Source organism: Ipomoea nil, unplaced genomic scaffold (assembly GCF_001879475.1).
Source record: "Ipomoea nil cultivar Tokyo-kokei standard unplaced genomic scaffold, Asagao_1.1 scaffold0164, whole genome shotgun sequence".
NCBI classification, from domain to species: Eukaryota; Viridiplantae; Streptophyta; class Magnoliopsida; order Solanales; family Convolvulaceae; genus Ipomoea; species Ipomoea nil.
In genome coordinates, this window is record NW_017616592.1 from 718,389 (window position 1) to 735,819 (window position 17,431).

Here is a 17,431-nt window from a genome sequence, read left to right on the forward strand (position 1 = left end):
GGTATCAGAGCCTAAGTTTGACCCTAGGATAAGACTCTTGAGACCGGACTTTAAGACAATAGGCTCGAACTCTAAGTATCTAGGAACATAAGATTCAGGAAACTTAGGACACGCGGTGAGATTGTGAAACCTACACATAAACTCCCTTACCTGGAGAAATCTTTCCCCCATTATCACAAAGAAGGACACCAAGCCCCAATTTAACGTTCTTATAAACATTGACCCAGGAAGACGACATCATGGCACCCAACAGAAGACAATCAAGGACTCCAGAACCCGCCGCGCACGACCCCCTGACCCAAACACTACAACAACTAACACAAGTCGCCCAAGCACTAAGCAACGTAGCTCTCCGCAGCGACAGGCCCCCACCACCTCCGTCGAACGCGAACAGCGACTTCGCCCGACAAGTCTCTAACCACCGACCACCCACATTCTCAGGAGAGGAGGATCCCGTAATTCTGGAAGAATGGATCCGAACCCTTGACAAAATCCTCGGGTTAGTGGAATGCCCAGAAGAACGCCGCGTGGAGATAGCCTCGTTCTACTTCGGACACGAGGCCGATCTCTGGTGGATCCACGAGGGTCCCACTTACCAACAAGAACCGGGGTTCAACTGGGAACAACTCAAAACACGACTACGAGAGAGGTTCTACCCAACACACGTGAGAGCGTCCATGTACGAGGAGTTTCTCCATCTGAAACAAGGGACAGCTACCGTTATGGAATACCACAAACGATTCCTTGAACTAGCACGCTTCGCACCCGAACTTGTCCCCACCGAGGTAACCAAAATAGAGAGATTCGTATCGGGCCTCAACTTTGAAGCCCGAAAAGCACTAGTGGTAAGCAGACCTCGGACTCTCAACGAGGCTTACTCCAGTGCCGCCAATCTCTACCGAATCCAACTACTCCAACGCGGGGTTTAGGAGCAAATGCGGGAGAGGAACCCCGGAGGAGGGGCGCCACCAGTAAAAAGAACAAGAAGCGACACCAACACGAGACCCGGCAACCCGACCAACCAAAGGCCACCTCGGGAGAACAACGACGCTAGCGCCAGGGGCTTTCTTTGCCCGAAATGCAACAAGAACCATAGAGGCAAGGATTGCATGGGCAAACCCTTGCGATGCTTCAACTGCGGAGAAGAAGGACACAAGGCCTTCCTTTGCACCCAACCCCAAAGGCCACGCACTACCACCATGGGACAACATGGGGGCACCACTCATCAAGGAAACTACGGCACTCCTGGAGAAATATTCGTCATGAGCCGCACTCAAGCCGACCTCGGGAACGAGGGCGATCTCGAGGAGGGGAACCTAAGCCCAGAAGACGAGGACCACGCAAACCCCGTGGGAGAAAGCCAAGAAGACGAATTCTGCCTAGGTTAGGTTGACAATTTCTTGTAATCACCTTCGTGGTAGCATTACTTACTTAGCTTAATTACTTGGAAATATTATAAATAAAAGATTAGTTCATAATTCGGTTCTATTTACAAACTAGCCAAACCTCACCACTAGAAGCCGAAATAAGGAAAAAGACAAAGGCCCCATCATCAAAGAGCCTAGTGTTGCCAATGAGAATTGAACTCTTGACCTCCCACTTACAAGACTAAAGTCTTGACCACTAGACTAAAGGTGTTTCTTGAAACCTCAAGGGAACACTCCCTTGTTAAAGCCCCTACAATCCCTAAAACCCACAAAATCCCCAAATCAAAAACCCTTCTTCTTCTTCCTCCTCTTCTTCTTCTTCCCCACTTCCTCCCCTTCCCCCTATCACGCACCTCACCACCCCCTACTCGGAAGAACCACCCGCCACCCGCGACACCACCAGCCGAACACCGTCGCCGTCCGACCACCTCCCGCCAGCCTAGCGCCGCCGCGCCACCACCCAGCCGCTCCGCCGGAGATCGCCCACGACGCCGAAAACGCCGCCCGCCACCTGCCCAAACTCCACCCGCTGCCACCAACGCCCCACGCCACCGGAGACCCTCACCCACCTCACCGAGCCGACGCCTGGACTCCGCCCCACCGTCGCCGCCCTCGCAAAGTCGCGAAAACCATCGCCGGAAAAAGGTTCGCCGGAGAATCACGCCGGAGACCCACCGGAAAAAGTCGTCGAAAAAGTGACGCCCCTCGAAATGCCAAAGAAACCCCTCGGAATCCGCACCCCGGAGTGGAGCAATGCCGATTACACCGTAATCGGAGGTAAAGCACTTGAACCCGACCAATTCTCTCCGGAATTGGTTGATATGCTTAAACATCAAGGGCTCTTAGATACTTACCTCACCATCAAAGGGGATACATACCCCGACTTGGTGAAAGAATTCTACCAACACCTTGTGGCCACCAAACGAGGTGACAAAGTAGAAATCACCACCAAGGTCTGTGGCAAGGAAATTATGCTTTCCGAAGGCCGATTGGCCAAGCTCTTGAAATTGACCACCACGGGTGTGTCCAACTATGACCGGAAGGGGTGGATTGATACCCAAACCACGGGGTACAAGGACTACCTCGGGTACCTACTCGGAAAGGAGGACGGGTTCACCTCGGCCACTCGACCAAACCGAAAGTGGCTATCGGCGGAGCAAAAGATATTGGTTATGATTGTAACCGATAGCCTCTTGCCCACCAATAACAAAAGCAAGGATGTGGGAAGCTTGGAGTGCACCTTTGCTTACCTCCTGAAACATAAAATCAAGTTCAACCTGCCGGCACTCATGTTAAAACACATAGAATTCTGCAAGTCAAACAACCGGCTTAGCCTACCCTACGGGATGATCCTAAGTTGGATCATGGAGAAAAAGGGGGTAGACCTAAGCCACACCGAGGTCAAGACCGCCAATGGCATGGTTTTTAACGCCCAGAACCTCCACCGCAACGACATCTACTACACCGAAGGGGGACATTACCTCACCCTCGAAGAAATTTGCCAAAAACCCGAGGAAGAGCGAAGGGAATTGGTCGACCGGCTGGACATCTCCAACAAGAAGCTCAAACGAGCCATGCAAGACTGCGGAGGTTTGGAGGGACATGAGGACCAGGAGGAGGAAGACGAACCCAACCCAACAGTGCAACCACGATCAGGAGGGAATCCAAGGGAGCAAAACGAGGGCTCAATCAATGAACGCATACTCGCGCAGCTCAACCGACAAAACCAAATCATGGAGGAAGGATTCTCATCCCTGATTCGTACGACACACGCACTAGATCAGAGGGTGGCAGCAATCGAGGCCACCTTGGGCGCTCGCGGGGCATCCAGCTCAGGAGCAGGAGACCAAGGTAGACCTAAAACCCTTCTATCACAAACCACCAGAAACCCAGTCTACCCCAGCTAAGGCAAAAACGTGGGGCCACATTCCTAACCAGGAGGCCAAGATGCGGGATGCCTGGGGGTGAAAGAGTGGATTAACACACCGGGCTTCGGGGACGAAGCTCCTCATAAGGGGGGGGAGAGTGTAACACCCCGTGTTACGACCCCTAAGATCAATTAAATCATTTAATAAATTACCCAAAAGAAAGAATTAAATCACAATAATTAATTAGGAAGGCCCACCATAGTTCACGGGCCCTTATCCCTAAACCCAATCCTTAGTCCCAAAAGAAATAGAACTAGCAAGCCCATAATATTAGTTCCTAACTAGGACACCTAAATATATAAATAGGGGACTTAAGGGGCACCTAGAAACCCCCACCACAAGAATAACGCCCACCACCCCAAAGAGCTCCAAGAATCCCCCTAGAAGAAATCAAGAAAGCAAGAAAGCTTAAAGAAAGACCCTTCATAGCCAAGGAATTAATTAAGGCTAAGAGGTAACCCATGTCTCAACAAAACCTATTTTCGTAGCTATGATTTCCCCCGTAGGATTTCCCCACATTATTGTGTATTGATGATTTGTGATGTTATTATTGATGACTGATGGGATAATTCCATGGGTGATCTTGATATCGGGAGATTCTTGATAATTATGGTGTTCTTAACGATTACGTTGAGTTCTTGATAATTGTATGTTGTTCTTGATAATTGTATGGCGTTCTTGATACTTATGTGTTATTTGTACCGAATCTTGTAATTAGAAGACGAATCGAATTCTTGTTGGCATAAAAGTGATTAGAACCCTAGGTTGTACCGTATGGAATTATTCTTGGTATATTGGGTGGGAATTCGCATGATTGGGTGTTTATTATGTTTAGAAAAGCATGATAGGTTATGTGCTGATTGTTTCCTGATTTTGATCCGTTAATTGTCTACGTGTGTTATCAATTGCGTTTGAAAGTGTCCAAGCATGGTTTCGGGTTCCACAAAGGTTCCCGGGGCGTTTCTTGATGAAAAGAGTCAGTGGGGGGTAGGGGACCCGCCACCTACCCGCGGCCTCCTTGGGCAACGCCGGCAGCGGGCAGCTGCCCGCCGGGCACCCGCTACCCGGTCTTGTTACCGCCGGCGGGTGATCCCTCACCCACCGGCTACCCGCTGGTTTGCACCCCAATTGGGGATCTCGGCTTCCCCGTTTGATGTTTCCCCGACCCCCGAGGTGTCCCAACGGACTCCGTCTATCGTGCCTATGTCTAGTTTGATGTTTCGGGTACCGTTCGTAGGTTGTATGAGTCTTATATATATTGCATGCTAGTTGAATTGGTATCCCGTTGACCTAGGTGAAAGGAGTATGAACCCCTTAGGACCATTCTTAGTATGTGAAGGATCACGCATAGGTTTTGTTATACGTTTTCTCCCCCTTCCCAATGTGTTAATGTGGGTTGCATGTACTTGCTATGTGTTATGTGTGCATGTAACCCCGAGTTGGTTAAGATCAATCGGGCTATACGGGCAGTCGGGTGGGCTGAGAACCATACCGGCTGTTAACCAGGCTGGTAGAGACCGGTCAGGTATATAAATATTATATAGGACTAAGCTCCACTATACGGGCAGTCGGATGGGCTGAGAACCATACTGGCTGTTAACCAGGCTGGTTGAGACCGGTCAGGTATATAAATATTATATAGGACAAAGGTCCACTATACGGGCAGTTGAATGGGCTGAGAACCATCCCAACTGTTAACCAGGCTGGTAAAGACCGGTCAGGTATATAAATATTATGAAGGACAAAGGTCCATCAGTCGGTTGCGATCGGCTCCTCCGTATTGCGAGACGGGGCAGGGTGCTGCGGGGCCGTGTCAGAGCTATATGCGCTGACCCTCATGTTTGGGCATGCGATTGGTCCTGTGGCGCCAACAAAGTGTGCTATGTGATGAGATATGGAGGAGTTGTGTTTATGAGTATATTGGGGGATGTGACTAAGGGATTTATGCTGGGGATTGTTTATGTTGGGTTATGATTATTAATTATGCTCAGCTTTATCTGTCTTACCTGTTGTGGATTGTATACGCTTGTTATAATTGCTGCTTGTGTCTAGCCTTATCTGTCGAGTCATTCCCGGTCTTAAAAGCTAGAGTTCGTAGGATATATCTTCATGCTTCAAAATGGTTTTCGTATATCTATATATATCTCTATACGTATTGTATTTCAACGCGTTGGAGTGGGTTACCAGCATCTCTCGCTGAACAGATATATTTGGCTTTCAGGCACAGACGAGTAGTTCACTGGAGCGCGCTAGAAGCTTGGACGTAGCTTAGATAGTTTTTCCCTTTCAGCTTGCGTGCCATGATTTAGTACTGATACTATTTGAGGATATTAGTCAGTTAGCCTGTGCACCTGAGTTCTCTAGCTTAGGTGTGGCATAGCACCCTATACTCTTGTACTATGTTTTGGGATTCAACGAGATTTCACCTTTATTTTATAAGTTTTAAATATCCTGAAAATCTGGGGTGTTACACGAGGTCCCGATGGGTCGGGCCACCGGGACTTCCTTCTGCCCGGTTGGTTTGACTCTTGGTTTCTTCTTGCCAAGTGAGATTTTAGCGGGTGGGGGAAGAGGAGCGTCGTCATCTCCGAACTCTGCCATGGCTGCAAACAAAGAAGAAAGTTAGTTAGATCGGGAAATTAAAGCAATGCTCGGGAAGTTACGGTCGGGAGGAGTTAGTTGGTGTTAGACCTTTCTTTTTCCGTTTGGACGGCTTGGCGACCGTCACGCCCATCGGCACGGGCAGGTATTTCTCCGGCAGGTCGTACACAGGGGGCGGGAGCCTAGCCGCCTCGAGACTTTCGGCTGTCCGGAAAATCGTATACTCGTGCAGTTCGCTCGAGATCCGAGCGACAGTGTCCTTGAGCGATTGCGTCTCGGCCGGTACAACTTGTTTCCGGTAGTGAGTGCTCCAAGCACGGTCAACCGAGAGGATCCAAGGATCATACTTGATGCAGAAGATCCGGTTTTTCCATCCCTTGTTGTTCCCGGGCAGCCCTTTGATCGCGCACATGTCTGCTCGGGACTGCAACATCAGAAAGCCGCCTCCGTAGTTGCCCGGGAGAACCTTTACTTGGTAGATGTAGTTGAATAACTCCATCGTGCAAGCTGCTTCGTGCCGAGCGCAGATTTGGGGGAAGCAAGCAATGATCCTGTGCGAGTTGGGGCATATCTGGACCGGAACGACCCGGTAGTACCCCAAGAAGGCTGTCAGGAGAGGGGGGAAGGGAATAGCAATTGGGGCCATCAGGGAGTCATAGTGCATCCCGATCCATTTGCCCCGATGCCGGTCAATGACATTCCCGAGCCTCCGGCTCGTGTCGAACTCTACCAGACCCCTGAGCCTCTCGGCGATCCTAATCGCCTCACCTTTGGTCAGTAGGCTCATTTGCTGTTCGACATTCTCGCTGTTCAAGAATTCGAACTCCTCGGCTGCTGGTGCGGCCGGACCGGTTGTATCTTCCTCGGTCGGCTCGGGAATGTTCTCTCGGTCATCTCCTCGAGGAATGGCCTCCGGGTGATCCCCAATCACCCGGGTTGGCGTTTCCCTAACGCCCTCGGTCGGGGAATCTCGTCCGCCTGTCGAGGTTCCTTCTTCTTCTTCACTGGAACTCCCCGACCCGCTTGAGCTGGGGCTCGATGACCCGAATGAGCTTGATGCTTCTCTTCGCTCGGGGGCCCGCTCGGGGGCTTGTACCGGTCGGTGGACGACCTCGGGAGAGTAGGACATGATGTCCACTTCTTCATCACTGAGATGCTCGACTTCCTCGTCATAGTCCGCGATCGAGGCGTTTTGGCTGTCAGAGTCCGTCATTTCGATCTACCTAAAGGTCGGTCGGGTTAGTAGAGGACTCGAGATGTCCGGGACAGTTAGTTGCGACCTATCAGTTCTACGTATGAATGTAAATGCTAAGTAAGAGAGGGGGCTGAGAGCTTACCGACTGAAAGTGCTTTGTGAAGAGAGTCTTGAAGTCTTTTGCTCGACTGCCTTGCTAAAGTGCTCTGCTCGGGACTCTCTGAGGGTACCGATCGAAGCAGTAGGTTGGAGAAAGTTCAAATGAGGGCCTCAAGGGCCTATTTATAAGAGGACATTTAAGCGGGAAACGAGTCCACTTGCATGACACGACCCGCGCTGATTCCGAGGCGACCGTTGCAGTCGCAGAGGCCGGCAGTGGCCGACACGTGGCGAGGGAAGGAATGACAGCTGGCTGATCGGTTTGATGGCTGACGGTTGAGCTTCTTCATCCCGTTCCGTTTTTTCCCGGACGGTCAAAAAGGTCCGGGCTGGGGGGCTCTTGGTAGGGAATATCCTGACTGACATAGCTTTACCCCGACCGGTGTGCCTTCGTCCTTTCCTTCTTGTCTTTGCAGGTAGCAGGTCGGGCTTTTTGCGAAGAACCCGGTCGGGGTCCGACCGGGAGTTGCCCGAGCGGCAGTGTCGACCACCGAGCGGTAGCCCTTTGGCGAAGAGAGCTGACAAAGGACACGTGGCGGCTCCTTGCGACGACAGACAGGGCACCCGGGAGGATGAAACGTTGTGGCTACGTGGAGAGCATGCCGAACGACCGGATTTGTGTCTCCGGCGCAGCGGCTATAAATACCCACAGTAGCTACAGTGTGAGGGACTTTTGGACGATCGATAGGTTGTTATTAGAGAATCCCGACCGCAGTCAGTCGGTACTCAGAGCAACCAAGTAGATTGTACTTAGGGCCTTCACCGTGATCAATAAAGATATTTACTTGCTTTAATTGGTCTTGTGTTTGTTCAATTATTGCTTACGTAGTAATTAACACTATCAATATATATATATATATATATATATATATATATATATATATATATATATATATATATATATAGTGAAAGGTTCCCGTGCGATTGAATGCTTCCCGTGCGGTTGTGCGGTTATTAATGTGCGTGAGATTTGTACTCAATGTGCGTGAGTGTTGTGTCTAATGTGCCTGAGATTTGTACTTAATATGCGTGAATGTGTAAAATGCAGCAGAAAATATGGATTTCAGCTTCTTCCCCATCCCAAGTAGTCATTGCTCTCTCCCCGATGATGATGATGCGGAAGTGGGCTATTGTGGTTAAGAACTATGATGATGCTGCTGTGCAAATATTACTGTGAGTGCGTCATTTATATAAACATTCAACTGCACTGAAGGTAGCTGAAGGTGGAGTTCTGAAGGTCATAAAAGGCTCTCTTATTCTCATGAAAGCTTCTCGTTTTGGAAGCTTGTACGTCTTGCATGGCAGTACTGTGACAGGTTCAGTAGCGGTATCCTCATCGATGTCTGATGCGGATCGCACTCAATTATGGCATATGCGTCTGGGGCATATGAGTGAGAAAGGCATGCATCTCCTAAGCAAGAAAGGCCTCCTTGTTGGTTCAGGTACGGGTAAATTACAATTTTGTGAGCATTGTGTTTTTGGGAAACAAAAGAGGGTTAGTTTCTCTACTGCTACACACCGTACCAAAGATGTATTGGAATATATACATTCTAATTTATGGGGACCAGCTAAATTCAAGTCTATGGGAGGTTGTAGATATTTTATGTATATTATTGATGACTTTTCTCGTAAGGTCTGGGTCTATTTCCTGAAACATAAAAATCAGGCATTTTCTATTTTCAAGAAGTGGAAAATACTTGTTGAGACTCAGACAGGTAAAAAAGTCAAGAAGCTCAGGACATACAATGTCTTGGAGTTCTATGAGTCAGATTTCAATGACTTTTGTGCGGCAAATGGAATCGCCAGGCACAAGACCTTGCCTGGTAAACCCCAGCAAAATGGTGTTGCCGAACGTTTGAACAGGACTCTATTGGAAAGAGCTCGTTGTATGCTCTCTAATGCTGGGTTATGGAAACGGAGTGATTTTTGGGCCGAGGCCGTTTCTACTTCTTGCTATTTGGTAAATAGATCTCCACATTCATCCCTTGATTTCAAAATTCCAGAGGAAGTTTGGTCAGGTAATCCTGTTGACTACTCTATCGTAAGAGTTTTTGGATGTCCTGCTTATACTCATTCCAGTACAGGTAAATTAAACCCTCGAGCTGTCAAACGCATTTTCCTTGGTTATGCCTCTGAGTCAAAAGGGTATCGTCTATGGTCTCCTGATTCTCGGAAAATCATTCTGAGTCGAGATATCACTTTTGATGAAAATGCACTACGTTCTTCTGGAAAAGTTCCCAGTACAGATGAGACGCAAAGTATTGGTGAGAAGGTGGAGTTTGAGTTCAGGCCTATTGACAGTATTACTACTGCTGATGGTAATACTACAAAGGATGCATCTACTAGCACCGCACCTCTCGTCGAGCTACAACGAGAGTATTCCATTGCTATGGATCGTCCTAGGAGGACAATTAAAAAACCTGCTAGGTATGCTAGTGATGATGAAACCAACTTGGTTGCTTATGCTCTTTCAGTCACATAGGAGGTTGATGGTGATCCATCCTACTATTCTGAGATTCTTCCTATTGCTAAGTTCAAGCAGTGCTTGAGTTTAGTCGACTGTTCCAGTTAGTTCCTATAGTGAATTTGATCCAAGGTGGAGATTGTTAAGAAATAAATTATATGTGTGGCTCAAATTCTAATTCATGCATGAAGACCAAGATTCCATGAAGCACTTTTCACGTTGCACTCCATCTCTTCTTGCATGTTCGCCGAGCTCCAAGGAACTCTACAGAATTGTCGTATTTCTTGCTTTCCTTGTAGTATATATAGCCTTTGCATTTGTTTGTAATGAACACATCAATTTAGAATTGATTCTTCTTCTTTCTTTTGTCCCCACGTATACATATATATATATATATATATATATATATATATATATATATATATATATATTCATTTATTCCCAATTCTTATGTCATTTTAATATATTTTTCCTATTTATATTATTTAACTTCCTATAATTCTCAATTTTCGATTCTTCGCTTCCGCATTATTCCGCTATATTCCTAACACAGCAACTTCCATGTAACTTCTCCAAACAGATATATTTTGCATCTATATATACTTGGAGAAATGTCTGGAAAAAAAAAAAAAAAAAAAAAAGGAGATGCAATAAACTTGAATAAGACTGAGATATTTCACAGTATTGCATTTCAACAGGAAATTCTCAAACAAAGCAACTTTAGAATTTCATTCATCTTCTTGTCCCATAAGATTAAATCTTAAACCTTGTTGCTTTTATAGAGGGAGATTTAAAGCTTATAGGAAAGTGATTACACGCCTGAAGATATCAAATGATCCAGTTTTTGTTCCCTGTTGTATTCTGTATTATTGTTGTATCTCAAATGTATTACAGATTACAAGCCCTTTTTCCCAATATTTATTAATTTGACAAAATTGATCAAATTACAAAGTCTCTTACTATTTTTAGTATTTAACATTGTTACAATTGATTTACATTGTATAATTTTTAAATATTTTATAGCTAAGTAAAAATTGTTATTTCTTCACTTATTACTTTTTTTTTTAAATACTCATGATTCTTTACAAGTTAGTATTTGTTCTATACTTTCTCAAACATTTTCAGTCCAAAGAATTTAAGTCCCCACCACGAAGATTCGAACATATTACTTATTAGTAATCTTTTTATAATTTATACAGTTGAATTTGTATTAAATATTTTAATATAATTTTAAATATATAAATTTTACTCATTAATATTAAAAATTTAATTGTAAATAATTTAAAACTCTTAACCGGTAAAATGAGACAAAGAAGTTTAAATCAATTCACATTTGTGCGCTTGGATCTTTTATATTTTTAAATAAGAGAATTTATATAATATATCCATATGATTATTTATAATATATATAGTCAAATCATATTTTAAAAGCATTTTCATAATTTGACTGCCCAATCAATTCAACTTCAACGGCCAATGGGAAAAAGTTGAGTTACACTATCGTTGGAATCTTCGTCTTCTTTTTTCTTTTTTTTTTTTTTTTTTTATGCGAGTATAATAATAATAATAATAATAGGGCAAAGATTTTTTTTTTTTCGAGTACTATTAAGCATGACAAAGTCAATAGTATCTATTTATAAATACTTTCTCAACCTACTGAAACCCAATAAAGTCAATACCACTCTTATATATTAAGGCTTGAACTCATAACCTCCCAATTGAGAGAGTCACTTAATACCGCTTTACCATAAAGTTTTATATGTTTTAGATGACTAATTTTACATTGCCTTCATGATTTCATCTCATAATTTTGTATTTATGTAGTAATATTTGATTAGTTAATTTTATATTTAATTAATAAGTTTTTTTAAGCGTTGGATGAATTAACCAATTAACAATAGGCTAGTAGCCAAAATGACTACAAATAAATTTATTGTCATGTCATAAAGTAAAATAATGATGGAAAAATAGCATTATTCATTGTGTATTTAATTGTACTTAATTATTTCATTTTTTGAATGACGGGAGAATCTCGCAATCATTATTTAAGGGTAACATGTGTATTATATTGGGTATAATTGTGAATAAGGGTATCATGTGTATTATATTGGGTAATTGTGTTTAATGTTGGGAATATAACTAGCGTTAGAACCAAATATTATCTAGAATTTGTATTTGAGATAATTACATTTTTTGTTATTAAGTTATATAAGTTAAATTCAGTCTAAGTGTATTACCAAGACTATGTGGTTTAATGGTACCTGGGTTGGATGGTCTATTTGACCCTTATTAAAAAAAAAAAAAAAGTTAAGTGTAAGTTAATCTTTAACTACCACGAGCTGCAATTTTGGCCCTTGATTAGTCATAAAATGGCTATTTTTGTCACTTGTGAGAGTTGTAATTTTGGTTCCTAATATATTTATGAAGGGAGAATATATATATATATATATATATATATATATATATATATATATATATATTTTGGATCATAAAGGAGGGGGATACCCAAGAATCAAATACGTCTAAAGAACGTTGCTCCCAACTTGTCATGTCTGATGAGCTCTTGAAGGGAGAAAATAGATAGTGCTACCTTTGTTACTAACTAGTAACTTACCCGTGCGATGCACGATAAATAATTTGTAGAATATTTAATTTACGTTTTATATATTATAAATTAAAAAATTGTCATTTGAGCGTATCTTCTTGTAAATAATTTCATTTTGAAATGTAAGCAAAGTAAAAAGTAATAACTGTTAAAGAAATAAAATGGGAACGAAATATAAATTACAGGTTGTTAAATACCTCCTTATAAACTACATTAGTGGTTGAACTACATGTATTATTTAAATCACCACAAATCAAAAATTTGAGACCTTTAGGATTACTTACTCTAGATGCCGCTACATATAATTGTCCATGCACGAATACGGGCTTCTTGAGCAACAAACCAACATGAGATAACGTTTGTCCCTGACTTTTATTGATGGTCATTGCATATGAGAGCATTAATGGAAATTGTCTTCTTTTAAACTTGAATGGCAATCTTGGATCTGAGGGTGTCATAGTCATTCGAGGAATCAACACCCTAGTATCTACATGATCTCCAGTTGATATTTTTGCTTCTATAACGTGTTCTGCCAACTTGGTGACTATCAATCTAGTACCATTACACAACCCTAGAGAGTGATCTATGTTTCTCAACAACATCACAGGTGAACCAACCTTCAAGGTAAGGGAATGATTAGGTATGCCAGAAGCTCGTATGACATTAAGAAATTCAGGTGTGTGGACGTCTGCTAGAATGCCATCGTTCGATTCAGAACTACAGACCATGTCACAACTCGAATAATCCTTGCTCTCAGCAACATGCATATCACTCATATATTGGTTAATAGCATTGACCACATCTAGAGTTGGTGCTAGAATAGCGCGGTTTTCTAAAAAGCTATTGTCACTGTTGTTAGTCGAAAACATCGGGAATGTGTTCTCCACTACAGTTGCAATGGGATCTCCAGAACTCGGTAACATCATTTCTGGTGGGATATCAACTTCTACTGACCCATCATTTAGACATCCAATAGTCCCGTCACCAATTCCTGCGATCCATTTCGCAAAGTTCTCTAGCCGTTGCAATTCAGTGCCGGCGCTCATACTTTTCAAGCGAAGATTCTTAGTTAACCTTAAAACCTTGCAATTATCCCACATGTACGATGCATTTATGGTGGCAGCAACTATGTCTTGCCTTGTGCCTTTTGGTACTACGGGCAATATTTGGCGGAAATCACCACCTAACACCACTGTTTTCCCGCCGAAAGTTTGATGTGCACTCCTCGGGTTAACAAACCGTAACAAATCTCTCATCGTTCTATCTAACGCTTCAAAGCAATGCTTGTGCATCATTGGTGCCTCATCCCAAATTATTAATCTCGTTTTGAGAATCAATTCAGCCAAGTCACTACCAGGTGTAATGTTGCATGTTGAATCCTCAGTAATATTGATAGGAATTGCAAACCTAGAGTGTGCAGTCCTTCCACCCGGTAGGAGTAATGATGCTATACCGCTCGAAGCAACATTAAGAACTATTTCACCTTTAGATCGCAATGTCGCAGATAATGCTCGCCAAAGGAAAGTTTTACCTGTTCCACCATATCCGTATACGAAAAAAAGTCCCCCATTATTTGTCAACGCATCTTCAACAATGGTGTCATATACACTCTTCTGTTCATCAGTTAATATGCTTGTCAATTGAGCACTCTCTTCAGAAAGGGCTGCACGATCATACGATAACTCCTCAAGCAATAAACGGTTCCCATTTAACGTTGATTGCTCCAAATCTGGAAAAGGCATAGGTGAAAACTCTTTCAATGATTTATTATGCATCTGTAGCAACTTTTCCAACTCAATCAGAGCAATGTTCTTCTTCTCATCATCACTTAAGATAAGATCTGCGACATGTATATATTGAATGTAGGGCTGTTAACTATATCAAAGGAAATATTTAACAAACATAAGATGTATCAAATAACATACCTGGTTTTTGAAGCAACCTACGTTGGTTGAATTGTGCATCTTCCGCTAGATGGTGCCATACTTCATTCCAAACATTCTCCGGTCTATTCAACGAATTGGTGATCAACAATGTCACGAAAAGTTTCTGCATCGAATGAGCTGATGACCAATGACTTGCTTCTTCAATCGCATCAATGTATTCTTTATCATCATCTAACAAACCCCGTGCATAGCATGCATCTCTAAATGTGATGTACTCAACCCCATTAAATGTACGAATGTCTTTAAAACATGTAGGGCCACGTATTATATTCAAAAGGCATCTAAGATAATATATTTCACCACACCCAGGAGGAACATAAAAAATACGACCGATTGAAAATCCCCTTTTCCTAGGATGCCACTCTCGAATATCCTTCTTCCAAACAAACTTATTTGGCATCTCAATTTAAGTCAGCACCTTGGCATCCCCATATGTTTTATTCGCTTCAAACCATCCTAAAAACATACTTTGTCCGACAGTGTGCCTGTTCAGAACTTCTGTAACGCTATCGTCGTCATTGAACACTACGGACTGACAATCCTGCAGATGGAAGCTTAACCTTTCAACCGGTGGTGTCCTATACTGAACGTCAAAGCTGAGTAGGCGCCATGTCGCTTCACATGCAGAAACATAGCGATAGTCGTAGTACATATTTATCTCATCTACTACTTCGTTCCCATCCATATCCACAGTACTTCTATAGAATTCAGCTGTTACACGATCATTACCTTTATTAACATACTTGAAAAGGTATTTTATGGACCTGGATTGGTTACACCACTCAACATTCATGTGTGCTCGGTACTTTAAAAGCAAGGCTTTATTGTGTGGCACGACATATCTATTGTCCAATTGCATACCGTTCTTTGTTACGGTCATACCCTCATCACGTCGCCTATAAATTGGGTAGCCATCTTCATCTAAACTTGAACATTCAACAAACCTTTTTGGGAAATGCTTAGAACAACGGCCATTGACCATGCAAGGTGATTTTTTCCGTGCAGCCCCACATGGTCCATGCTTTCACTTTGTTTCTTTGTTTTCATACCATTTCTGAATGTAATTGTTGTTGCATATATATGAATCACTACATTTAAGGCAAGTGGTCTTGGCTTACAAATTATAGAAACATAGATGTTTTTATTGATCATAATCTTAGCTTAGTACATCACATAGCTAGAAACTCAGGTACATTCCTTGATACCCCATAGTAAACCAAAAAACTCAAAGTCTATCTAGGTTTGGTTGTTGAAGATTTTTCCAGGAATAGGTTTTGGTCAGTCAACATGAGACCTGTTCAGTCAACCTAACCTGCATAGAAATATGTTATGTTTATAATAGATCATAAAGTTAATTACATGCCAAACAGCCAACCTCAAAACCTTACAGATAGAGATTGTCATATCAAGCTTGAAAGATGGGAATAAGGACTGTAAACTGATCCAAACGTTCCCATATAGCATCCTTCAAAGGGCACAAAAGAATTTTTGTACCATTTGAGCTTATTAACGAATCATTATAATTGATTATCATTTTGGTTCCCCTATTTTAGTGACATTTTCATTTTTAGTCCCTGACAAAACAATTTTGTATATTTAGATCTCACATATTATAATAGTACCACTTTTAATCCTACTTTTAGTCATACATAATTTAATACTTTGATTGTTAATATGTAAGATTAACTCTTTTTTTTTTATAATCTTAACTACATACAGGTTAAGAGAATGGGCAATCATGTTGTGTTAAAGATCTTATGATGGATCAGCCAAGAAGATTGCTATGGATCCATAGGTAATTCGATCCAGCCTAATTAATATATGAATCACTACATTTAAGGCAAGTGGTCTTGGCTTACAAATTATAGAAACATAGATGCTTTTATTGATCATAATCTTAGCTTAGTACATCACATAGCTAGAAACTCAGGTACATTTCTTGATACCCCATAGTAAACCAAAAAACTCAAAGTCTATCTAGGATTGATTGTTGAAGATTTTTCCAGCAACAGGTCTTGGTCAGTCAACATGAGACCTGTTCAGTCAACGTAACCTGCATAGAAATATGTTATGTTTATAATAGATCATAAAGTTTATTAGATGCCAAACAGCCAACCTCAAAACCTTAGAAACCATGCCATTTCTTGCGTAAAAGTCAAAGATAGAAATTCAGTTTGGCACAAAGTCATAGTGTGCCATTATTGGAATCAACCTACATATACCCAAAACATCAAGACACAAAGAGTTCAAAATGTTTACAAACGTAAAACAACACATCAAGCCAGCTTTTCTTTTTTGATAGTTATATCCCTTGTCTTTTTAGAGCTTTGTGTGGATGAAAATTCATCCAACAAACTTCTCTTCAATGATCTGCTACCTGTGTCAGTGAACTCCTTGGGAGATCCTTGGTGACAGATTGAGCTCTCCACTTCGTTTTCAGAAACAAACTCCTATTACCAAAACATATACGTTAGTATAAATATTATAAGAACTTTTATTTTAAAATTAAAAATGTCTATTTTATTTACCTCATCGTCCCCCTCCGCTATGAGTTCTTCCTTATCATGGTCACCATTCTCGAGTAGATCAGGGGAGTATGCATCAATCAACGCACGATCGTTTATAATCTTCATAACTGCGAAAGCATTATGAAGATTGTCGAATTGCTCTTTGCGTGCTGCTATTTTGAAAACCATAACGACACCACGAATGGCCAGGATTTCATCGGGCAAAGTGGGCATACCCTAAAATAACAAAACAATTTGTTAAAATGAAAAAAATTAAGAAGGTTGCATGCCTTGCAATTAGAGAATAATAATTAGAGGTTAATTATTAATACCTGAGGATATTTTTCAAACAGTTCGGTTGCTGTTATTCCGATGAGTTCAGTACATTCCCTATCCCATATAATGAACGGCGCATTTCCTGCCCTATCGACTACTCTAACCCTCAATCTATAGCGCAACACTCCATCCCCCCCTGTTTTTTTACACTTATAGCATTCTAAAATGCCTTTCTCATTGAGTGCCAGTTTCTTATTACAACCACGGGTTTTGCAGGATCTATAGCACCAATCTCTATTACTTTCGATCTCAACAATTCGGGC